The sequence below is a fragment of the Hippoglossus stenolepis genome, chromosome 5, assembly GCF_022539355.2.
Source record: "Hippoglossus stenolepis isolate QCI-W04-F060 chromosome 5, HSTE1.2, whole genome shotgun sequence".
Taxonomy (NCBI): domain Eukaryota; kingdom Metazoa; phylum Chordata; class Actinopteri; order Pleuronectiformes; family Pleuronectidae; genus Hippoglossus; species Hippoglossus stenolepis.
In genome coordinates this window covers 24,063,635-24,090,109 of record NC_061487.1, presented here as the reverse complement: position 1 = coordinate 24,090,109, position 26,475 = coordinate 24,063,635, and the positions used below count along the sequence as shown (strand labels likewise).

Sequence of the window (26,475 nt, the reverse complement as noted above, 5' to 3'; positions counted from 1 at the left end):
TCTGTTGAAATTGGCAGCTGGACTGAGAGTGGAACCTCGTGGCGGAGACGAAGGCAGAGAGGAGTCACAGTAGAGAGCAATACATTCCAGCTAACAGCACAATAGTGGAGGGTCGCAGTACCTGGCACAGATACTAGTCACACAGCAGAGCACATTCATCGCATTGTAATTACACTCATCAGTGATCCAAGCAGGAGTCGAGCAGGAGCAGGAGGTACTTGGTACAAACACAGCGCACCACAACGTGGGTTACTTCAGTAAACAGATAGATCGCAGCATAACGATACAGGACGGAACATTTAAGAATATTATAGTGTTATGGCATCATTCACGAGACTGAGTACACTGCAGATACAAGGCAGCATGTTAAAATACACTGGTCTATAGGATGTAATCAAAACACCCAAGCCTAGTCCGTGGTAAAGTACAGTAAAGGGATTCAAGATGAGGGGGCTGAAGGGATAGAGGGAGGGGAGCAGTGGAGAGATTGAGCGTAACAAGCGAGCACACATAAAGCCCGTCTCATTCTCTTTCTTTTTCCTGCCCTCCCTCCCTCTCTCGGTCTCTCCCTCTCTCTCACCATTACAGCAGCATTAGAAGCTGAGCTGCTCAACTGTTCCAAGATGTCAGAACTACAAAGCTCCCTTGAATGAGGGAATGTGGGGCCCAGGGCGGCAAGGGAGTCTGGAACAGCTGGCCCAGTGGTGGGGCCTCCTGTTCCCTCGCTCTGCAGCCGCTAGCTAGCTGGGACAAGACAGGGATGTCTGGCTTGGGGGTGGTGTGTGTGTGTTGGTGTGTGTGTTGGTGTGTGTGTGTTAGTGTGTGTGTGTGTGTGTGTGTGTGTGTGTGTGGCTGTGAGGGGATCAGGGAATGTTTCTGTCTTCTCGGTGTAGGAGGGATGACATAGGGATCACCAGCCAGGTCCCCCTGACCAAAGCTGGGGAGGATTTGGTGGGTGGGGACAGGGGAGGAAGTGTGTGGCTGGATGAGGATGAGGAATTGCCGCCAGTGGTGTTCAAGTTCATCTCAGGCTCTGAGATTTTGGTGAACAGTGGTTGCTGCATTGCACAATGACATGGGGGGGGTGCACCAACAAAAAGGAACTGAGCGGGGCGTAGGAAATCGAGAGTGCACAGAGTAGAGATTCAGAGCATGATTGTATAAATGTATTTCATAACACACACACACACACTCGCAGAAATACATGCACACATATGGACAGGGAGCTGCATCTCCATCTGCTCATGCTCTGAGCTCAGGGAGACATGGAAAATTACAGGGGAGAGAACACTTGTGGCTTCCATCTTGTCTTTGGTGTCAGAGAAGTGTGACTTAAAAGGGAGGAGGATAAAAAGAGACAAACTATTTTGGACAACTGTAAACAAGGGAGAGCTGTTGAAGCTTAGCACACGGAGAGAAAAGAAGAGCGATATCGTGTAAGGTTTCGGTTGAGTTCGAGGAAGATATCGGGTTAAAATAAAGCTCACTTTTAGCAGAAGAGAAAGCCTCCCATTTCCCAGAACATGAATGTAGACGAAGGTACGGGTGGTTCACGTGAGCGCGTTGTGGGCCACCACACATGCGACGCTGGAAAATGCAGCTCAGCTATTGCAGAGAAACGAGCACAATGGCGGCAATGGAAAGGGACTTTAAGCAGCTACATCTGCACTGGTACAGAAGACCTGCAATTACTAGCTGCAATGGAAATACAGCTTTCTCTCAAAGAACAAACTCAAGGCAAACGTTTAATGTAAACCACCATACAGTAACCAAATGACGTCGGGGTAATACATGAACAACCGGGTTCTGTTGTTCATTTAAGACACGGCACCATTCAAGAATCTCACTGGAATTTGATTGTTTTTTATTGGTGTTTGTTTGTTTCCAGGCTATGGGGGTGTGGTCATCGAAATTAATAAGATGCATATGAATTTTCTGGAGCCTTTTCTGTTGCATACACATAAAGATGCGCCCCCCCCCCCGCCACACAGACGAGCGTGCACGCAAAAACATAAGCGGGTAAACAAGTATATCTGCCTGCTGCGTACATGCATCCAAACCAACACACACACACACACACACACACAGCATTCCGGTTGGGGGTGTGAATACTAAAAAGATTGTGAAGTGCACAAATTCCAAAACAGCAAAGTAAAACATCTCCTTTTAAAGGGAAGATTATTTTACAGGAGTTTCCGTTTGAAGTCGCCACACAGTCGACCATGCGCTCGCCCCGCAACAACACCATAAAGCTCAGTCTCTGGGCGGCCGACAGAGGCATCCAGCTAAGATTAGAACCAGTCTTAAAACCGGATCTTAATTGTGTACGTTTTTAATTATACAATGGTTTCGCCTCTTGCAGTCACAGCAACTTAAACATCTGGAACTGGGAATGACAGAGGTTTCCTTTACTGCCGCGAGAAGAGACGAGAGAGGACAAACAAAGTCTGTAGTGAAATAAACTGGTGAAGATTCAGCAGCTAAGAGGAGTAATGCAGGCTTTTTCCTTTTCTAGTGTGCAAGCATGTGAGGTATGTGCTGGAGGATGACACAAAAGATGATTCCTGGAGTTCCTCTTTTGGCACAGAGCAGTGGACCAGGCCGCCAGTTATTCAATCAGCCAGTCGACCCACCAGTCCCAGCTGCAGCACCTATACCGCTCCTGTGGTCTCCCAGCAGCTTCTTGAGACAAAGAGTTAAAAGGCTCTGGCGGTAGAATGCTTAAAGTCTGGGGTTTGTGCAGCACAATTAATGTTACACAAACGTATGTTGCAATTTCATGTATAAACTGTGTAAAAAAAAAATTAATTTCCCCTTACTGTCCCAGTCACAGCCTTTGCATCTGCGCACAATCTCTTAAGAAAACTCAAATGGCACCAAATGGAGCGTCAACCTTCGCCGAGGCCCAACAGCCCCCTTCAATTCAACTCTCTGGGAAAACGGTAAAAATGTTGAAGAACTCGCAATGTTACGGAAAGTGAGAGAGACAAACAAACTCCAGAATTCACCCCCTGTTCCCTGACTCATACCGCATCCTTTCAATAAGTTGTGTGGAAATCTGTTCAGTTGTTTTTTTGTGTACTGTTGCTCACGAACAAACAAACAAACAAACAAATCCACCAACCAACAAAACATTCAGGGCTGAGAACATAACCTTGGTGCAAAACGTCTGGAAAGACATCTGAAGGTGGCGCTCAAATGTGCACGATGTCAAGAATACACTCGGCATTACTTCTGTAGCAGAAGTTTTTTTGTGCGTGACTTCATGTGTCATAGGTTTGTTTTACAGTAGAGAGAGAGAGAGAGAGAGAGAGAGAGAGAGAGAGAGAGAGAGAGAGAGAGAGAGCTGCAGCAACCCGTTGTATTTTCATGCAGGTCAAACATGTTGATTGACTTACAGCTCATTCCTTACTCCTGTCCTGGGTAATTCTTTTTTACAGAGTCTTTCTGTATGTATTCAGTCAAGGAAATCACTGAGACAATTTCCACTCCCGCGAATGAAAGGACTTATTCTTCTAGATGGGGGTCAAACTCTGGTTTGATTGACATAATGGCATGGAAACAGCTCATTCATCTCTCCCATAAACTACTGCTCGTGACGGCCTGTGCTTTGAAACCTGAGCCGGGGGCCAATCTACCTCCTGATATGTATAATGTTAACATTAAGTGAGGCAATAGCACTCATTTCCTCAGTTTATTATTGCACACACTGGTTACACAAAGAGAGCAATCTTACACAATTCACTTCTGCAGCAGGATTGAAAAGAAAGAGGAAGCTTCCTTCTGTGGGAATGTAGAGGACAAACGCTGATGGTCACAGGGGAGGAGGTGGACAATTTGGAAATGGACCAACATAGTCGCTTGTTGCTGATCATTAGGTTTCAATACAGAGTTCTGGTGGAACACAAGAAGAGTTTTTAATACTATCAATGATGAGGACTATGTGCCTGAGAGTCACGTTGCCACACTCATTTCATACACCTAAATATGGAGGGATTTAAGGCCACAGACACAAACGAAGATTGATGTGAGGAAAGAGTGAAAACACGACCAGCTCCATTTTGATGAACTCACTTTTCCTGCTCTGCCTGTAGCACAGCGACAGATCAAACAATTATCTGTCTCAGAGGATAATACGGCGAAGTAGCACTGTAATAAAGACATCTGCTGCGAGTCTTCCGAATAAACCCCGAGATAAAAGGGCATCTCACGGCGAAGGGATGGACTGACGGAGACAAGTGGCACCAGAACCACATTTTTAAATTTACTTTCTCATTTTCCCGTCAGCGCTGACAAAGACAGACAACCTATCCAACATCAGATGAAACGCCACGAAATGTCACTGGAGTATCCTAAATCCCAACAATGAGTCAATTATCCCTCTCCTCAGTCATTGGCGGAGTAGATTTAGCCAAGACATTTTGTGACCTCAGACTGACTCTGGAGAAAGCCAGGCAGAAAATGACAGTCCGGCTCTGACTACCATGCCTGTGAGACATTAGCCTTAAACTGTCTCTGTGGTATTTTCTCTCTAATGCCTCTAAAAGACACTGTCTGGCAAACGGTGACCTAACCTGAAATGACATGCGACACAGTGCTGTGTTGTTACAGGGCTATTATGGCAAAATATTAACAGCAAATATCAGGTGTGTGGACACGGAGTATATGCATGGGCCTGCTTTTCTTGGCTGGTGGCATTCCCCCGAGGGAAGGACACACACGCACGCAGAAACCCCCACACACACACACTGTCCTCTGCATGAGATGACTCACATGCCGTGACATCTGGTTAGTGTTGGAGACATTGTTCGGGGCAGCTCGGTGACTTCAGACTACGCATAATCGAAGGAAAAAGGAAAAAGAGAAAGCCTTGATGGAATAAAGTTTTAGATCCCAGTTCTCCATTGTTTTTTCCCCTCTATTGACAATAGGACGACAAAATGCCAGCACAGGGAACAACTGCGAAGGGACAACTTTGACTTCTGGTAAAGGCCGCTCCACACGAGAGGGTTTCCAACTGTTAACTTATTTTAAAAAACGTGGGAGAAAAAGACATTATGACAGATTTAACCTATTTTTAAATCTACAATCGTCAGAACACGCACACTAGATGATGTAGCCAGAACGTTCAGACCACACACACTCGCCGTTTGGAGGAAATTATTTCACGGTGGTGATTCCAGAGACTTGAGATCTCACAGAAACTCACGAGAATCTTCTTCCAGGTCAGCTAACTCTTATTGGCTATTGTGTGTTTCTGTCGGAGCCGATTATCGTTAATAACAAACACTTCAGGATTATTAGGGCAGATAATCGGCACTGATTGACCTCAAATTGGGGACAACCCCCGCGATCGTCGGAAGGGGCAAATCGGGTCTAAAAATCGGCCTGATTATCCTCTAGTGTGCAGCAGCCTTCAGGGAGACGTTATGAGAGAGGTCAAGAGCAAGAGGTGGAAAACATTAGAATCTGGGCAGAAAGTCAGTTGCTACTTGAGTTTCGTGTGTTTTACTTTCTAAAATTAAAGATACGATGAGAAAAATACCTTCACAGAGGCATATTTTACTCAAATATTCAAAACCGACTGTACTCCTTCGTTTGCGCTCGTTCACAGACGCTTGTTCTCGGGGCTGAACAAGGGAAACATCATCATTTCATGACTGTGGTGTTGGGTTGATGGTGTCAGGTCTTGTGTAAATGAAACTGAGCTCTTGTCAGTTACAAAACAATGGCATTAACCGTGTATGGAAATGAGCTCGAGACCGATCCGAAGCACAAAAATAATCTGCGGTGAATTTATCCTCTCATCCCTCATTACTGCATCCCCCCATGGCTTCATCTGGGAGAGACACTGGTCGAGAGAGGCTGTTGAAGAGACCCACCTCCCTCCTCTCCCAGCGCTGCCTCAGGAATGCTTTTCTTCTGGCCCCCTTAGCCCCATGTGTAGACGCCCTCTCTGCAGGGTGTGTTTTGCATGTAAAGCAGGCTGCAGATGCTGTCCGCAAAAGGGACCAGGAGGGACAAGGGGGACCAGGACACAAGGAGGCCCCACTGCCATGCCACCCGCCTGGCCTGGCCTCGCTTTGCTGCCACCACCCCCTCCGCAGCTCCCCTCCCACAACACCTCTCATTACTTCACCCCTCAACAGTAACCCCCCCCCACCACCACCCATCCCCGCTCCCTTTCCGTTCAACATGCCACCCCTCTATCACCCCATTCCCCTCCATTCCCCCGGCCATCCCTCTGCCACCCTCCCAGCACACGCAGTTGTGTGTCTCCTGGGAAACAAGCTCTGGTTGGTGTATGGAGGCACGCTGAGCTCAGACACACACACACACACACACACACACACACACACACACACACACACACACACACACACACACACACACACACACACACACACACACACACACACACACACACACACACACACACACACACACTTCAGTGGATAGAAAGACCTGAGAAACGGCATTTTGGACAGAGAGAAAGAAAGCGAGGAGGGAGAGAGGAGGGAGAGTGATCACCTCTAATAAAATGGTTCTTTACAGTTCTGTTATGCATATTCGGCTTGACATGACTACATTCAGGGGAAATAATTAACAAGTGTATGGCGTACATTAATATTGCATTTGACAGCAGACAGGTGGCTGGCTGGGAGCAGATGTTAGGAGGCAGACCAGAGAGAGAAAGACTGAGTGAGAGGGAGAGATGGGAAATTATTACAAGGTCCTGTAGCAGTAATACAATCCAACATGCAATCAATGCAGTTTTTTTTTTTATACACTTTGGAGTTTTTAACTGCAGTTCTGTCGTGCTGGAAGTTTCTAAACTAATATATCAATGGGTAGCTGATTGCAAATTAATCTATTATCCACCACTTCTGATCATTATCAAGAAAATACACAAAAGAGATGTTTGTTACGGCTTCAAAATAAATGCGGTATTGTTATATTTCTCCTTATTAGTCACATATATATAGGTTTTGAATGCTAGTTGGACAAAACAGATTAAATTGCACCAGCAGCCCTTGAACGTCTTTGATAAAGTTATAAATAAGTGCGAAAACATTTGCCTATAATTAAAGAATCAATTAGTTCTGTAAGTTGCAGCTGTACATCGCTGTATGATAAATGTGTGAGGCGTCCACTGGTTCATCCATCCTCCCTGCTCCTCTGTTAGCTGCACACAAAGCACCACAGTGTGGCCAGTCGAGGAGGGTGCAACTGGGATGACATAATGGTGTTTTCCATCCAACCTCTCCCATTCCCAGGATCATGTACTCTGCTGAACGAGGTGTGGTGGGGTGTGTGGAGTGTGATTGGGTGAATTACTGGAGGGACACACTGGTGCGTTTGGATAGTGACCTTTCTTTGTTTCTCATACAGTACACACACACACACACACCACGGCCAGTCTTCACATGTGAAGCCATTGCAATGTGTATGTAGTGTACAGTCCTGCCTATATAGGAATGATGGCTTTGTGGTTTTTGAGTGTGGTTATTCTAAAGCCCTTTTCAGACATGAACGCTGCAGGATGTCCGCAAAATTGGGTCCAGACTTTCTCCGGAGTTTAAGTTTCACACATGAACAACAGAGCAGATGATTCTCCGCTCAACAAAAGGAGGCAGGATGATCACTTGTTTTCTTTTACAGCACATGGACACCGGCGTTGGGCCTTATCACCAAAAGCTCTCATGACATCTTTGTCGGTGTCTTCTTCATGTACGGCATCTTTTAGTTTTTGTTTTGTTTTGCAGGTGTTGCATGTGAGAATCTCAGGAGAATACCGGGAGTTCAGTGCATGTCTGCAAAGCAACCTTTGAACTGCAACTTTGAGAAGCTGGTGCGAACGTTGTTGTGTGTGAATGGCTCTGATGAAGCCGAGTAGAGTTAGGGTTCACTGAGCAGGCACCTGACTTAACCTATACAGCATTTATTATATGTTTGTGCTAAACAACACCTCAAAGAGCAGCGCAAGCTCAATCCAGTGCATAGAGCAATATCTTCGGAAGGATTCGAGGCCCTTTGAACGTCCTCCTGCACGGCTTCATACCTCAACAACACAAAAAAAGGAACCATCAAATAAGAAGAGTAAACATTCATTTCCTTGGGCAAAGCCTCGAAGCGAGGGAGAGCTGATGCCTCTATTGTGTGAGAGCGGGATAGATGTGTGGCCAGCACACCAGTTTGTGTGGGCTTTCCCCGTTTCCCCCCTAAGCAGCTTCAGTCGCCTCTAAATTTACACACTTTCACCTCCTTTTTGCGCTGTGTAATGTACATTAAGCTCTGGGGTCTGTATCTCACGAGTCGACACACCACACTGGATCTCGAGCAACAGTGTCACCGCGGTAGGAACAAACACTTGTATACTTATATAAAGTTGAAAATCAAATCAACTTCTCCCCTCACGTACAGACATTGTAATTTCTCTTGTCCACAGTTGCTCATTGTGCTGCTGCGTCTGACTCCGAGTCTCAAACACGCGGGTCAGGAGGCAAGAAACTCTGGTAGTCCCCATGCCTTGCTCCAGCATTTGGAACCACTCTCGACCTATCACAAATTCCTCTTTCTTGGCAGCCGTACAGTTTTCCCTCTCGCGCTCTCCCTTTCCTCTTTTCATCAGCGCTGGCAGTGGAACTGTAGTCTACATTCTGCACTAATTAACAACCTTCAGAGGAAGACCACCAAACTGGTGAACTGGCACACTCGAAGCACGCTTACAGTAAGACTCTCTTTCATTCTGTTTTCATCTTTCTTCGCTCTCTGTCCACCTCTCGAAAGGCTGTGTTGTGTCGCGTTAGGCAACACAACGTTCCAGCTGAGGTGGTGCTCCTGACCTCCTCCAGACAACACACACACACACACACACACACACACACACACACACACACACACACACACACACACACACACACACACACACACACACACACACACACACACACACACACACACACACACACACACACACACACACACACACACACACACACAAAATGCTCAGTTGACCCTGCCACCGACTCACATTAGCTCACTGTACATTATCACAGAATCTGGATAAACAACTGCAGCATCCACACGAGGGCGTGAGCCAAGTTGGCAGCTCTCCCTCTGTGACAAAGACCAACTGTTAACAATACTTGCCCTCATGCTCTAATATGCAACATTGCATATTACAGTGCTTCTTTAATACCCTTTGATTTTACATATAAACTATGTTTATACTTATACTGTCTTTACTGTCTGTCAAATGCACCTTTACATGAGTCCTAATCCACAATTAAATCCTCTTTATTCTCATTTAATGTAGTACAAGAGCAAGACTGGAGTGTTACCAACGTGTTGAAGGAGACATATATACCCAGGTTCATAATTTTAAGTTAGGATGTTACTTAAAAAACTGACATCCCACTGCCCATTGCTGCAGCTCGTCTTTTCAGCCTCTGTCAGAAAGGTTTGGTTTTAGCTTCTGTCTCTTTAAGGCCCCCCCATCCCAGAAAAGCCCAGTCTGTGTGTGTGGGAAAAGTTGCTCTGCTCTCACGTCACCTGGCTTTGTTTGGGGCCACACTAGTCGTGATTGGTACCAGACATTTGCATTACACCTATACGTGACATCAAGATTCCCCAAAAATATCAGTTGAACTACTGACGGGATGATTCAGGAGCTTCATGTGTTTCAGGAGCTTCGGGAGCAGAACTTTTACGTCGACAAAAAACTAGAGTAGAAGAAAGAAGAACACGTCAGGTTTAAGGTTCATGAGCCGGTCTGCCATTATTCTAAATTTCAAACTCATGCATCTCTCTTCTCAGATCCTTGACATCAACTGGGCCCGAAAAATAAAATCCCGTCCAGAGTTTTGACTTTTAGTTCGGCATTGGATTTCACCTTTTGATTGCAACCCCCGCAATACCAGACAGATGTATCATTCACGATTGTGCAGAGTTCTGCGTTAACTGTAGTTCCTGCAGCCACAGTAAAGTCTGGAATAACCCCTGGACAAAGAAGTATAAATGCAGCTTAAGTGAGGAAAATGATGTTCCATGCAAGGACCCATGTGACTTCTTGGTGTCCTTCAGCCGCCTCTACCACCACAGACAGAGGGGTCAAAAGTTTCAAACATTTCAGGACATGGTCAAAACAATAAGGTCACTTATTATGGTTTTGTGGAAAAGATCATTTCCATCGCACTCTTGTGTTTTTTCCTCCTTAAAAACTAGCATGGGTATATTTAAGAAGGGCAACACGCACACAGGCTTATACACATCACCAGTATGAACACACACACACACACACACACACACACACACACACACACACACACACACACACACACACACACACACACACACACACACACACACACACACACACACACACACACACACACACACACACACACACACACACACACACACACACACACACACACACACACACACACACACACACACACACACACTCCAAACCCCAAGCTGCCTGTCTGGAGCATAAATTGAGCCTCTGTTCGTTGCCCTCACCCTCCTCGTCTCCACTGACATCTTCCACCACCAACATCCACGCCTCATAACATGTCACAGGACAGAACAGACCTAAAGCAGACGAGCTGACAGATGATTTAACTCAAATCAGGTACATGTTCTCCTTCGATCAAACACTATGCTGAATAGTCTGGGTCTTTTAGGATTCTATACTTAGTTTTTCCAAGGTTAAGTTACAGGCTGTGTCATGGAGTAAATTCTTAGCATTTCTCATGAGTTTGAATTCCTTGATTACCGATGTTGAAAGAAAGTACAAGCTTTCAAATAGATGAAGTGAATTAATCAGGGAAACTGACAGAAGTTAAGGAGGTCATCTTGTTCTTGTTGAAATATGAACTTAGAAAAAGGGAACAGGGTATTAACAGATACTGCTATGGACACTGATATTGTGATTATTTATGTGCACTCAACAAAAAACACAGTCTTTCAGAACAAATACTTGACCATCAGATCTATAATTCTGTGTTTTGCAGGTTTATCCACTTTAGGTCTTTGTTGTCAAACATGGATTTCAGCAGAGTGGCATCCTGTTTTACTTTATCTGTTTTGGAAGACAGTGCGTGGTTTATCTCGGTAGTCAGTGCAGTTTCTGAGTTGTGTTTGCAAACAATAGAGGAATTTTTATCCCCGACAGGTGCAACAGGATTTTGTTTTTCGTTACGTGTCAGTTCTCCTCTCCACGAGGGAGATAACGTCATGAGTGCTGCATGCAACAGTGTGACAGGAATGAAAAACAGCTCTGGATAAAATGCCCATTAGCAAGTTTAAGCAGCTCAGCGCACAGTTCCAAGGTGTGTGGTACTGTGTGAATATGAAACAGGGTAAATAACTTTGTTCTTCCAACTTTCCCTGGTGTGAATAAAAAAAAAAAAAGACATGAAAGATCCCCGTCTTCTCGGAACCATCATGAAAAGTAGCAGATAAAGAAAGACAATTAGCACAATTGACAAAAGAGAGGGGGAACATTATGCAGCGACACGATGTTGACACTGTTCAGCTTCATCTGACAAACTCAACTACGGGTCAAAAGCCCGACAAGACGGCCCAAACATATAAAACAGGAGGTGAGGGCTAAAGAATGAAGGAATTCCGAGAAGACAGCGAGTCCGGGGAGACAGTTTGCCTTGTTTCCCAAAGAGATGCTCTGGCATGTCAGTGATCACAGACAGCCTTCCATCGTTAAGTGACTCTGAATAGCAGCGGGAGGACAGAACAACAAGACTGCTGGACCAGAGCAGGGCGAGTGGTGCTGGCAGGGCCGGCGCATTGTTCCGGGGAGCCGAGCAGGAGGCTATCACGACCGGGGCCAACCGCTAGCCACGTGCTCCTCAGCGAGGCCCGCTTGAATTATTACATTTCATTCTGTTATCTTTCATCATGGTTCATTACAGACGGACAATTGAGATTCGAGAGAAGCACCACACTCAGGGGTCCCCGCAGATGCCCTCAGACGGGGAGAGAGAGAGAGTGAGAGTGAGCGAGGGAGACGGAGAATCCCTGCACTCTCCGCTGAAAAGGATGGAGGAGGATGGACAAAAACACATTGTCTGTGGATTTAAAAAGGAGGCTTATGGCCGCTATGAAAAAAAAAAGAAAAAAAAAGAAATGTGCTTTTGGAGGGAGAGAAGAATGAATCTGCCCGCTGATGCACACTCAATGAGACGTACGCGAGTGGAGCCATAGAAAAGAAGCGAGAATTGAAAGGGATGGAATCTGAGGCAAATGACACTCCAGTGTTTTGAAAATAACTGACAGCTGCACAATAGGACACCAAAACAGACTGCAATCTGTCCATAGATGAGATGAAAAGACAGGGACTTGAATAGAAGTGCGACCAAATACATACAGAGATACTGTCCATTCACGGCCGAAGTGGATAAATAGACAGCCGTGAAAATGGACATGAAAGGTGAGGTTTTGCTCTGATAAATGAACCAAACAAAGAGACATCAACAAAGAATTTGCGGGACAATTAGACTGTCTCATTTTCAGTACATGAGTGGCACAAGTATGCCGAGTTCAGGCCTTGAGAAATCGTGTTTGCCAGAGGGTCCCACTTAATGCATTCAGAAACATTCAGACTCACAGAGACAAAACAGAAACCAAAAGCCAATTTAACATTGAAGTGGCGAGTTCAGCAGGGGACGCTGTTATTGTTAGAGCCAATCATAGCTGATTACAAACCTGTCCGAATCAGTGACGTGTCCCTGAATGAATGAGCCGCAACCATGTAGGAGAAATGCATGTGTGAAATTGTATGATCGCCCGTCTCTCCTCGCGACGCCTCCGACTGTCCCTAATGCATCTGCGTGTGAGAGTGTGTGTGAGAGTGTGTGTGAGTGTGAGTGTGAGTGTGAGTGTGTGTGTGTGTGTGTGTGTGCAGAGGTGAGCATCAGAACACACTCCTCTTGTCACTCGCTGTTCGCTGCATAACACAGACATTTTCCATTCTGTCAGCGCAAGCAGTGAGCACACTGGCTCCTTCTAAACTCAGCCGCCACTTCATTAAATGACTTCAGACTCTTGGCAGAGTCAGTGGGAAAAGTCTATATTAACTGTGTGTGAGATCCACGGGGTGACCAACAAAGGCCATAGTTGTTCCTCCATGCTGGGTGCTGCTCGGGGGAATTCTGGGGCCTATCGGGGTCCCCTTCCACGGGGCGCTCTGCCCCACTTATACCTCACACACACTTCTTCTTCTCCCCTCTCTTTCACACGTCACACACATGCACGCAGACGCTAATAAACACACAAGGATGCACACCAGAGTCACATAAAGCTTTGGTGACCTTTGCCCCACTTTCCAGGAAAAGGGGCTGGGATAGTGAGTTACTGTAAATTAGCGAGCGCGGGGCTAGCGCCAGCCACGGCGGAGGATAAAGTGCACATGTGTGCGCTGGAGGGGCACAGTTTTGACATCATTATGCACTGTGCAGGATTGAGCCAATTTATGGGTTGGGACTGGAGAATGGAGAATGGAGAATGGAAGCGAGGGATCGGGGTTGGGGTCTTCTCTCACAGTCCGGCGGGCGACAGCTGGCTCGTTTGTTTACAGGACTTTCAGACGGAGAGAGGCAGTCGTATGGCACCTAATGGCCGGGAGGAGAAGCTGGCGGGCGCATCACACCATTTGCTTGTCGCCGGGCCAGGTCGGAGAGCTGGGTCATTTGGGAGCGAGCGGGCAGCACAGCCAAATGGACCAGTCCCCGCTGCAATCAGGACTTGTGTATTTTGTAATTTTAAAAGGACGGAGAAAAGCTTTGCAAGTAAAAATTCCACCACAAAATATAATTTACGAAGCATTACAGCAAAGAGGCGCTGGAGTCAGGAGCCAAGAATTGGGACGTTTCACTGACACAATGGACTTCAGTTTTGTTTTTGAAGAATAGCTGAGCTTTCACTTTCATAGCTTTCATTGATTATATTACATTCATGGCTACTGACCAAACTCAGACAGCAGAAACTTGCATTAGGCCATTTGGACATGTCATCGTCCAAATGTAGACAACTTTACATGTCCTCAGCTGTGTCTCAATTCCTTTACCCGATCTACTGGATTTATTTGTTGTAATTAAGCAGGTTATCGGGCCACATGCCTTCACATAGCGAGTCACTCGTCTTGAATTTGGAGGAGGGGCAGTTAATCCCAGGAAAAAAGAGCAATTTCTTCAATACGGGGAAGTGAAGAACATTTACATCCACACATAGTGAATGAATATTTGGATAACGGTGAATTCACGCTGTCTCATAATCAAGCGTGGACATTTCCTCAGGTGTGTGAACTGTACGGTCAGTGTACAACCACTCTGGTTTACAGTATCTGCACCGTACACGATCCTAGTGCACGTAATCACCTTCCTTTAATGTCTTGCATTGTGTAACACTGTGTCAACACAGAAGGCCGAACGTGAGCTGCACATTAACAGAGCGGTGCTCAGAGTGGGTCTGCACAGGAAGCCTTCAGGTCACCCGCGTTTGTGGACGATCCCAACACGCCATCGCTGTGGTTACGTGCATAAAACACAGGGAAACAGATCTGAAATGTAAAAACACACTAATAGATGTGTAGCACAAGTAAAACTTTACGTGGTTCGACCTGTATGAACAGCTGGACAGATTATAACAGAACCACATCTGTCAATAACTGTCTAGTAAGTTTTCCTGTGGTGGTCTCACTTTCACACCTATGGTCAAGAGTTTCCAATTAACCTTACCTCAATCTGCATATCGCTACATATATGAATATATCTGGGATTACCCAGAGAAAACATATTTAAACATGGGGAGCACATGAAAGCTCCACACAGAAAGGCTATGACCAAGCTGGGATTCAAACTGGGAACCTTCTTGCTGTGAGGTGACTGGTACCCAGCGCACAGAGATGACCTGAGAGGGAACTACGATTGTTTCTCCTCCTGTGAATTTACACACAGAAACCTCCATGCATGTGTAGTGATGCGACTGTGGATGTGTTTATGTGTGAGTCCATAGTGTGTGTGTATAAGTGTGTAAGCTGCTCCTGTGATGTATATCTGTGGATGGGACATAATTGAGGCTGATCTTAAACTCGGGAGCAAAACTTTGATAGAGTTATTTCCCCTCTAGGCTCTAACTGTCTTTAACTGATTACATGTAATTATCCGATTCAGACGACCGTTCATCGAATCCATACAAAGTTCACCTTTCACTGGAAACTCTTCATATAGGGGGAAGTTTACTTTCAATTAAATTACGCCACAGAGACGCTCACACATGCTCGCACACGGCCGCTAACCTCCAGGTGACTCCTGCAGCATCCTGAGCCATCCACCGCATTACACAGGGAGATTCAGTGCACAAAATGAAGGAATAACACCCGGCAACAATACGGCTCAGTTCTTCCCACCACGGGGCTTCACTCGGGGAAATGTGTGGAGTTTCAAAATACTACATCCTTCCTACAGTATGCGACCATTCTGAATAAGGCCCTCTGTCTTTAATTGGCGTCTTTTGCCTTCTTATCGGCGTCCGTTTCTCTCGTTCACTCTGTCGTGCTCTCTGTTTCTCGCACATGCGAGATACATACCCTTACACACACACCGCATTCCCACCTAATCCACATCCATCCTCTCTGTGGAACACACTGGAGATTGATTTTGCTCCCAGTATAAACTTCCACAGTTGAGGTCAGACTCTGGGGTCACGGGGGCCGACAAAGGGCCACGGAGCTCCACTTCAAAGGGAATCAGGCCTAAGCGGGGCAGCTAGCGTGTTAGAGCTTTTCCCCGCTCTTACTTTGCACCTCGCACATCCCCAGCACCACTGTTTACTATTGTTAATGCCAGACAGTCAAGGCTATGTTAGCTGGCTGCTGCTTTCAAAACGTCTTGACTTTTCTTGGATCCGCTTTTCCACACAAACCAGCGTTGTAAATCATGCACTGGAATATAAAAAGAAAAATATATCTGCGTGCTTAAATGACATATCTCCGTACATGGTTTGGTAAAATGCTGCATTAGCGTGAGACATTTGTCGTCGCTGACAAGGACCTTTGAGGATATTTATTGATTTTGTGTGGAACCCTGTGGGAACAATCATCTGACAGAAATAGTGAGGACTACTGATTTGGAGATTTCAATTTATGATCAATCAGGTTTTGATATATTTTGAAACTTCAGATAGTTCACGAATTGAACCCCAATTCTTTGCCAGTTTCAGAATGTCTAATTCACCTAAAAAGTTTTGTAAAGCTTGGTTACTTCTAAAAAACTTTGGCTTCTTTACTTAAAAAGATAAGTTGATGTTTCTCAAAGTTAGGTAACAGAAAACAATAAGAGACTACAAGCATTTCAAAGAATTCCCAACTGTAAATATTCTATAGAAAAAAACTCTTTTGTTCGGCCCTTTAACTGAAGTGGACAGATGCTCCCTCGTGTAAAAAAACCAATTCACTGTGAGACAATGTGTTTTTTTTAAATGTTCCTTTAAAGCCCCACTTTCTGATTCCATCAGCGTGACTTTTCTGCCATCTAGTGGTGAGCAATGACAACAGCAGCAGCCGTGAGGATCAGGAGCCTTGAAGGGCAAAGCCAAGTTTCATAGAGCTCAAAGTATAACTATACATGTTTTCTAAGCTGTCATCAAATTCTGCACATTTCATTTTACCGTTATCAGAATATGTGACAAAAATATATGGTTGATATTTTTAACACCTCCGGCACAAATTCAATCCATGATGTGAAAGAATCAAATGGACGGATGGAGAGATACAGTAGATGTGAAGGAAATATAGTAATATAAAGTATATGTATTATGGGCATTATATATTGCTTTGTATGTATTTATGTATTATATATGAATTCATATTATAGCAAGTGTTTCTGTAGATAGTTGTGCCAGAACCAGAAATTAATACCACGACTCTATACGATAGATAGATAGATAGATAGATAGATCGATAGATAGAAAAGGAACAATGGATATACAATGTGTGTTTCCCTAGAAAAACAATATGAGATTACAGAAATGTCAAATATTATTATTATTATTATTATTATTATTATCATAAAATATGCGATGAAAGAAAAAATTGGTGTGTGTTGGTGATATCTATTTACATTCTTGAATGGAATCTTTACTCGTTAGAATGACTAATTAACAAATTACTTATAGTTCATAAAGTTGGGCTGCACGTCCGGCTGATACAGACTCTGCTGATATTCAGACATATGGCCAGTGTGTGTCTCTAAGTACATATTACACATGTGATCGCTGACGTCACAACTGCCATTCATGTTGCATAGCTCTAGATGCGGTGCTTCTTCTGACCACCAGAGGTCAAAGTTTTACCATCTATGAGCCAAACCCTGGATTTAAAAAAAAAAAAAAAGGCAACAATAATTTCACCCACTGTCATGAAGAGAACAAGCCAGTGAATACAAGGCCCTCAAGGGGACGCTTAGTCCATTACAGCTCCGACTGCAATTCAGTCAAAAGTCACCATTGTTCAAGCGTTGTGTGATTATCACATGCAACGGTGAGTGAAACATTCCTGTGAGGAAAAAAAACACACAACAAGAGCCACGACACATCTTCAGCAGCGACGCACAAAAGGATCACTGAGGAAAAACACATTATAACAAATACAGGAGAAACAAGTGTGTGTGTGTGTGTGTGTGTGTGTGTGTGTGTGGCGTATCAACTGGATTTAACGAACGCAGACATAATTTGAAAGATAAGTTGTAAAAGGAAGTGGTGATAACTTGTGGTGATAACTTGATATGATAAAAAGGCGACCCAGACGACTTCATGACATCACTCCTCTGCACCTCTGGGAAATGAGTTGACGTGCTCTGACGTAGGCACTCGGGGGGATTTACATCACCACCGTCAGCAGCTGGCAAACCTCAAGAGATGAGACACACCTTGAAACAGCTGTGCAAAAAAAAAAACGTTTCTGTCACAATGACTGCAAAAAACAAAAATAAAAAAGGTTTCTACTTCACTGATCTCTTCATGAAATACGCCACGACAAGCCTCATCGAGCAGGAGAAGGCACACGACGTGCTTCTGTTAATAATGCAAAGCTATGACTTACAGTAAACACAAGCAGTTTGTAGAAATGTGCAGCTGTGCTGTAGCCGGTATGTGACGGATGTGAAGAATCCAAGCTGTCACTTCTTTGGGTGAAAAGCAGCCGACAGCAGCTGAGTCAGACACGAATCCATCCACACTTGACGTGGATGAAATTGTTCAAATTAGATTTTTCTGATATTTGTGTTTTCATGCAGAGACTGTGCAACAAACTCCTGAATGCATTAATGAAGCTCCACATGCACAAAACAACCAAAAAAATGCACCAACAGCAGGAACATGATATGAGAATTTGCTGTAATATATGCGTTCCGACGGCATGTGAGCTGGCACAATCAGCATCGCCAAGCCCGGATGTTCTTTCTGCAGAGCAGCTGCGGAGTCCCATAGTTGAGCCTGGTCCAATTCTAAAGTAGACACATCTGCACACACACAACACAGCTGTTTGGACGGATTCTCCGAACATTGTCCGGAGTTGCCCTTTCACAGATGTGGAGACTGTCGGTGTGAGACATGCTGCGACTTACTGCGACTTACTGCGGGAGATTAAGTTAAAGGTGAGGGAAGGCACCTGGGTAACGAGAAAGGAGCATCAACAACACTAACACCTCACCCACTGGGACTCCTCTGCACAAGAACCTCCATCCTTCCATTATCTATCCTGTTTATCCTTTGAGGGTCGTGGGAGCAGAGCTGCAGCTAATCCCAGCTGACATCAGACAAATCACCAGTCGGACGAGAACCCGCTGTTTTCAAACACGGGCTCAATCAAGTCCGTTTAATGTCTTGTTCAGCTGCTTTAAACTTCTGTTCACACACACAGCTCCTCCAGGTGAAGTGTCTAGAAAACTTCATGGTTGCCGTGCATGTGTAAAAGCAGCTTATGACACTGCTCTGCCTCCTCCACCTCCTGCTGCGCCAGTGAAAACACGCCGGCACTCAGCCATTAAAGAACTGTTTCATTTTTCAACCTTGTCTCGAAGTTCCTCTCATGGAGCGACTTATGTTTTATTAACGGTTGTCAGTATTCTTTGTGTCTCACGGGCAGGTTCTTTGCACAACACCACATAGTAAAGTTACTGAGGCTTCACTTTCGTTTCCAAATATAAACGTTTAGGTAATGGGGGGGGGGAAACTCTTACTTATTTGCATCATATGTAGTTTGGAGTGACAAATACAGTATTAACTGTGTATAGGATAATTCAAGAAAAGTTGTCATTTATCCTCAAGCTTAATTCTCAAGCCACTCGTCACCACAGAACCAAATTATGTAAATAAAAGAACGGCTGCAACAACTGAAACCTTTCTCAACGAATTTCTCTCAAAATGCTTCTTCCGGGAAATTCATCTTTAGGAAATGTAATAATCTGTATCACCGCTATGCAGACGACACACTGACATAACTCGTTCCATTCTAACTCTCTAATTATAAATCTAATCTAGAGACATACCTTTTTATATTGTTTCTACTTCAGTCTAATATTATCACATGATTCTGTAAATGTCCATCATTCATTTATTTTGATCATATTTTTAACCCTTTGAAAGCAGCAACAGAAATGCTTACACTGGTATTATAGAGTCATTTCTTTGAGTAGCTTCAAAAGCTTATTGTGTCTAAAATCTGCACAACCTAAGCTAAATGATTATATAAATCATAATAAATGAAAAACAACTAACGAATAAGTTAAAAAAATTAAAAAGTCTGAGATGTTTATTCATCGAATTTGAGTAAGAAAAGCAAAAGACAGAGACCTCAACTTTCCGGTGGAAAAAGAATAAATGTTATTTACTATTACAGATTTTATTTTAGATCGATTTAAAAAGGATCATGCAAACAACAATCTCCCAAAGTCAGTTAGTTTATTTAACTATAATTTAATCTGGTTTATTTATCTGATCATTGCACTAGTTATTATCTTCTAGTATTGCTCTAGTATCTTCTAAATTTGACTTTACTTGACTAAAACCGTGCATATGTTTTTGTTTTAAATTGTACACCACCACGTTATTGTCCTCTGCTCATATTAAATGCATAAAGATGCCGAATGCATGAATAAATACTGTTCTGTTTTTGTTTCCCTCAATATGTGAAGTCGTGTTGTTTTATTCAGTTTCTTTTATCTTCACATGTGGTACAGTTCTGTATTAATGTTACATGAACCGTGTCGAGAAAAGTTGATCCTCGCTCGCGGGCAAAGCCTCAGTTTGTTCTCAGCACAACTGCAACCGTGACTTTACTGTAAAGAAAACCACCAAAACACTGCGGTCTGTCAGTCACAGCTGATATGAGCCACGTTGGTGCGTAGGCAGAGCGAGAGGAAGCGATGACGTCAGCGTGTTTCGTCTGAAACTGTGAGGTGGTTATCTGCAACAGCGACAGGAAAACAAACAACACTCCTCTTCTTTTTGAGATTGCTGATGAGAAAGTGCATTTTACTGATGATGATTTTCTGAAGAAGTGAAGTGTCAACATCCAATGAGGCACAACTGTGACACACGTGATGCTGATCAGTGACGTACGGGACGATGACACGATGTCTCTGACATGTCTGACCAAATCTGATCATGTTTTGTTTTATATATTGAAATACTTCGTACATTCAATACATTCTGACACCGATCGACCAATTTCTTACCTCAAAGTATTTAAATCCTTAAAGCTGAGGCTGCCTCGTAATAAGTCAAGCACGTGCGGGACCTTGATGATGTAGCTCCGCTCCACGTTCACCACCGCGACTCCAAATGACGTCACCGGAGCAAGATGGCAGCACCGGGCTACTTCGCTTCTAGATAGTGGGAGGAAGGGGAGACACGTCGTCCATCTTTATTTACCGTCTATGGTCCATCCGGGCTAAAGATAATAAGACCCTGCATCTTTTTGTTGCTTCTTTTTATAACCTTTTATGAGATTTGCTTTTGTGACATTTATCTTTTTTTAATGACGTAGTAGAAGTATTTTTCTCTTACTTTGTCCTCACACGTGTTTTTGTTTCGTTTTACATTGTATTGTCTGCTCTCAATCACACACACACACACACACACACACACACACACACACACACACACACACACACACACACACACACACACACACACACACACACACACACACACACACACACACACACACACACACACACACACACACACACACACCAGCTTAATGACTTCAAGAAAAATACTTAGAAATACTGAGCTACAATTTTTTTCTATTTGGCTGCAACATCAGTTATTGTTCATGGTTTTTAAGGTTTTACACAAATTCCTCCCACATGCAAAACAACGTCAAGAAGCCAAACGTGACACAACCAAAAACACCACCAGCTATTCAAAGGACTTTTGGAGACAAACATATATAACCTGCATGCTAGGTCTTTAATTAATCTGTCTTGGTTTATTGAATTTTAATTGTGCAATCTATCAATCAATCAAATCAATCAATCAGTCTATGCATCCATCTATCTATCAGCTTTTCTACAGATTCCTCCTTCAAAATAGAAACCAGATCAAGATTAAATAGACCAGCAAGCTCTCCAAACCACAAATGTACTAGAGAGAACTGAGTTGCAGAGAAACAACAGTGAAGATAATAATCATTGCATGTACAATATCCCCCCACCCGCCAGGCCTGAGCCTCTGCCAACACTTCAGCCGATTCAGTGTCGCAGCCATTCAGACAGGAAGCCATTCCCTCCCCCCTTCCTCCCCCTCCCTCAGCCGAGGTGGGCGTGCTGAGGGAACACAGAGCGTGCAGATGTTGACGTTCCACAACGAAAGCTGTGCCCACATCCGTTCTGAATGAAGACTCTCGTGTCCTATAGCCGGCTGCTCCGACCAACAGTAAAACAGTAGGTGACAGAACGCAGCACGTCTTCGCTGCAGTTCCCTTTCAGCACCACTGGAGCTCAGAGACGACACCAGCAGCCGCCGCTCGTTTAGAGAAGAGCCTCCAAGTTGGAGTGAGTTTGTGAGAGAGGGTAAGACGGAGGAAGTTCCAAGCAGTGCACTCACTAATCTGAAATGTTAATGTCGTCAACAAGGTTATTGAACATGATTGGAGCTTTCAAAAACAGAACTGGACCCTTTCTCCTGTCAGTGTTTTACCTCCTGTCTCACGTCTCGAGCATTTTGTGCCACTTCTCACCACTGACACATTCACAGGCTGCTGGATAATAACAGGTATTTGTCCTTCAGTCACTGGGCAGAGCTGAGTGATTCTTCAATGAACTCTGCTCCACCATTAGCCGGCTCATTGGAATTACTCAGAGAAATCAACCAAAGGCTTGTGGCGTTTAAAAACCATCAAGTTATTTCCATTATTCTAAGCTACCAAGATTGTATCAAAAAATCGGTCAATAACGATAATTTAATAACGATAATAAAAGAACGAACGATAAATGTGACACCATTATTGATTTTTCAGTTTAAAGAAAGAAGCTCATGGGTGAAGATTCTGGTTTTTAACTATTTTTTACGAGGAGAAAATGACAAACACTTAAAAGCATTTCACAAATCTGAGGTACATAAATTACGTGTTATATTTCCTCACCGTGCTTACACAATGCATTCACCTTATAATCGATACATATCGTTTTTAAACATGAACAGAAACTTGTCTACCTCTGTCAGTCAAGTCAATGCAAGTAAAGCCATGACCTCTGGAGGATGTCTGCAGAATTGGATCCGGACTTTCTCCGGACGTTGCCTTTTCACACATGAACCACGCAGTTCACAACAACACAGAGATCTCTGCAGGATTCAGGCAACTGGCTGTGCAGGAAGTAACGTGTTAAATCCACTGAGGAGATCAAGTCTTTTTGTTGACAACACTTTATCCCCACGAGCTCTCTTGCCCTCTTTGGTCAGAGTTCTACGTCTTCACTGCTTTTTCAATCCGGAGATGTTTGTTTTTCTTTTTGTTGTTTTCATTGCTGCATCAATAGCGTTTCTGAAACGTCACCAACACACCCACTCGCTCGTGGTGAATCTGGCAGTGAATCTCACATCTGCTCCTCCGGACTTTCTGCAGACATTTTACTTGGGGGCTGACTGGAGGAAGACCACAGGAAGTCCGGAGCATCTCAGATAAACATTTATCTACATTGGACCTCATTGCTATTGAAGAAAGTTATATTGCAATTTTGATAATATCTTAAAGGTTAAACCACATAAAAGCAGAAAGAGACACATGGGTTTCATATCTTAGGTATAGATCAATTATGTGTTATCTCTTCACTGTGCATAAGCATTTTATTTATCTATCTACTGTGAGTTGCTAATTAACATTGTGCAGAAGACCTAAAAAAAAAAAATCTAATCAAAATAATAATCCAAAAAATCTTTATTTATTTATATTGTTGTAATTATTGCTGTTACTTTATTGCTCAGCTTTAACATCTCACTGGTTGAGCATAAAGTATAGAGAGACACAGGAGTTACACATCTGAGGTGGATCAATTACGTCTTATATTTCCTCACTGTGCATTAGCCTTCTATCTATCTATCTATCTATCCATTAATGAGCATTGTTATATCTGTATGCTCCAGCTCTAGTGTCCCTGTGGCTCCACGCAGTGAAGTGCTCGGAGACGCAGCAGCAGACACGAGATGTTTTGGTGCTCTGAGCCTCAGTCACGTCACCACACCCTGAAAAACTCTGTGGAATTGAATTAAAGTCTCGTGAACTGATCAACTGCCTCGAACGCGTTCACCGCACGGGACGACGAGGATCCTCCGACTGATACAGATGTGAGGACAGTTTAACGACAAGTTACAGAGCCGCAGCGGGCGAACAGAACAGTTGTGGAGGGAAACGTTTCGTTTCTACTCACGACGGCAACTTGACGTTTTTACTACGAAGCGGCGACGTCACTCGACAACACGTCTTCGCACGAGCCGCTGAAACAAAGTAAAGCGTCGAGCAGCGCGAGGACTTTGAAGTGAGGAGAAGAAACAGACCTGCACGTTGTTCTCCTTCTCGTGTTTCACTGCACAACAGCTGTTTAGCAGAAGCTCGACTACTACTACTACTACTACTACTACTACTACTACTGCGAGTCACGAGAGCACACGCACACACACACAGACACACACAAACATGGACACACACACGCACACACGCTACACACACACAGTCCAGATGAAACCAGCTGCTTCTCACCTGTTCTCGGAGCGGAGGGTCGTTAGCCTGCGTCATTTCTCGGACTTTCCGCACCCGAGGAGCTTTAAAGCAGCGTGTGAGACTTGTTTACAAAGTTTCATCGTGAACTCTCATTGGTCCCGGTCGAGCTCAGGCCACGCCCCTCACCTCGGTCACTGGGCCGAGTCTCAAATCCTGTTTCCTGCTTTTCGCTGCCTTCCTGCAGACAGAAGGAGGCGAGTTGGAGCCCGAGAGATTCAGCTTTGCTCTGATTTAAAAATAATAATAATAATATGCATCTTCTTTGAAAGTTGCCCTTTCAAAACTAGTTTGAGGGAAAACTGAGTTAGAAGAGGGAGAATGTTTCTTCTTGCATTCCCACTCAATCAATCAATCAATCAATCAATCAATCAATCAATCAATCAATCAATCAACCAATCAATCAATCAATCAATCAATCAAATTTTATTTGTATAGCGCATATTCACAAATCACAATATGTCTGTAAGACTTACCAAGGTGGGATGTCCTCTGTCCTTAAAGGGACAGTCCACCCAAAAATGTATCTTCACTCATCTATCTCCTCACCACTATGCCAATAGAGGTGGTGGGTGAAGTGTTTGAGTCCACAAAACACTTCTGGAGTTTCAGGGGTAAACAGTGCTGCAGCCAAATACAACACAATTGAGGAAACTTGTGACCATTTCTTGAAGTGTAAAAAACATAAAATGTCTCCATCCTGCTCCTGTGGTTTCATCCAAGTGTCCAGAAGCCCCGACATTCAAATTGGAATCAAACGGAGTCATTTACACCAAGTTTTTAGCCTAAATGTCCTCTGATATGCTCCTAGTTACTAGGAGGACGATAACAGCAGACGTTTAGGCTAAAAACCTGGTGTAAATGACACTGTTTCGAGTCCAATTTGAATGTCGGGGTGTGGTGTGAGTGTTAACATATGCTACTCCGGTACCTTATCACTTCACAGGGTTAACTAGGTCTCTGAATTCTACATCCTTCAAATCTCTCCTGCAGGAATTGTTCAATCAAAGCCAAATAAAGTATTAATGCTCATTAGGTCGGTTTGTGATGCATCATGAAAATTTAACATCATTCTGCAGCACAATATACAGGACTACAGAAGTATTCATCACCTTTCAGGATACTGCACATTAAGTGGAACAATGTAATTTCATGTAAAGCTTTCATTTGATATCGCCGATAGGACAATAAATCTTTTGGCTCACATCCCTCCTTCCCAGCCGGCATGGGAAACTTCTGGGGAATCTCTATAATCTCTGCATCTGGTGGCTTCCTGGCTGATTCACGCAGCCACACCTTGAGCGCCTGTATCCTCCACACTGTTCATGACTGCATACTGTTGTATATACACTGGCTGTGTGTTAACATTTCAAAAATCAGTGATCGGTGCCTATACTGTTACTTAGCATTCAATATGTCGAAGTGGAGAAAATTGTCCTGCAGACCTACGTTAGGGAATAACGATGTCAGTTGCGAATAACAAGTCAGTTAACTGGTGTTGTACTATATCGTGTGTCGCAATACTGCTGCACTGTATGTCACCCACTGGGCCGCGAGTCTGCCAAGAAGCTGTCATGCTGAGATGAAACTGTTAACTGTCATTTTTTTACTGACTGACGTGTTCACCCCAAGATGTCACAATAGAGTTCTTGTGTTTATTAACGTCACGCGAGAGTCACAAGAGAGCAGCCGTGTCTCCGAAGTTATTCCCAGTTACATCTGGTAACTGGTTTTTAATGTTGTGGCAGATCGGTGTAAACTCGGCGCTACTTTCTGGACCACCATGATATTGCCTCTTAAAACTTTAATTTGTCACCTGTCTGTAGATACATGGCTCTTTTTAGGCAAAGTTAGAGAAAGATAATGGTCAGAATTGAGAATTGAAGAAGTCAACATGCAACTTTAACATGTAACCAAAATATTTAGTTTTTGTTTCAGTACTGGAGAATGGTCAGGCGACGCTCATTGTAGCTATGCTATCAGTCTTATTTTTATTTCTTTAAACCAATCACAATTGTCTTGGGTGGAGTTTAACCCAGAAAGCAGAGATGTTGGGGACCAGCGATGGATCGGGGGGGTGGGGGGCTTATTTTAGTCAAACATTTGCATGTAGGGAGATGAGTACATGTCTAAATACAAATATTCTCTTTAGATCGACCCTCCTCCCATATTTC

At 44.0% G+C, this 26,475-nt stretch overlaps 1 protein-coding gene across 2 annotated transcripts in view; it reads right to left on the bottom strand.

Moving 5' to 3' along the window:
• The window catches only part of ccnd2a (cyclin D2, a), a 146,552-nt gene extending 122,181 nt beyond the window's left edge, over positions 1 to 24,371 (bottom strand). The window contains exon 1 of one of the 2 annotated variants that reach the window (XM_035157618.2): positions 24,284 to 24,371. The gene's annotated coding sequence lies outside the window, so the exon portion shown is untranslated. Of the gene's footprint in view, positions 1 to 24,081; positions 24,136 to 24,283 lie in introns of those variants that run through there. The other variant, XM_035157619.2, reaches the window with a different exon arrangement.
• Between the last annotated feature and the right edge of the window lie 2,104 nt (positions 24,372 to 26,475).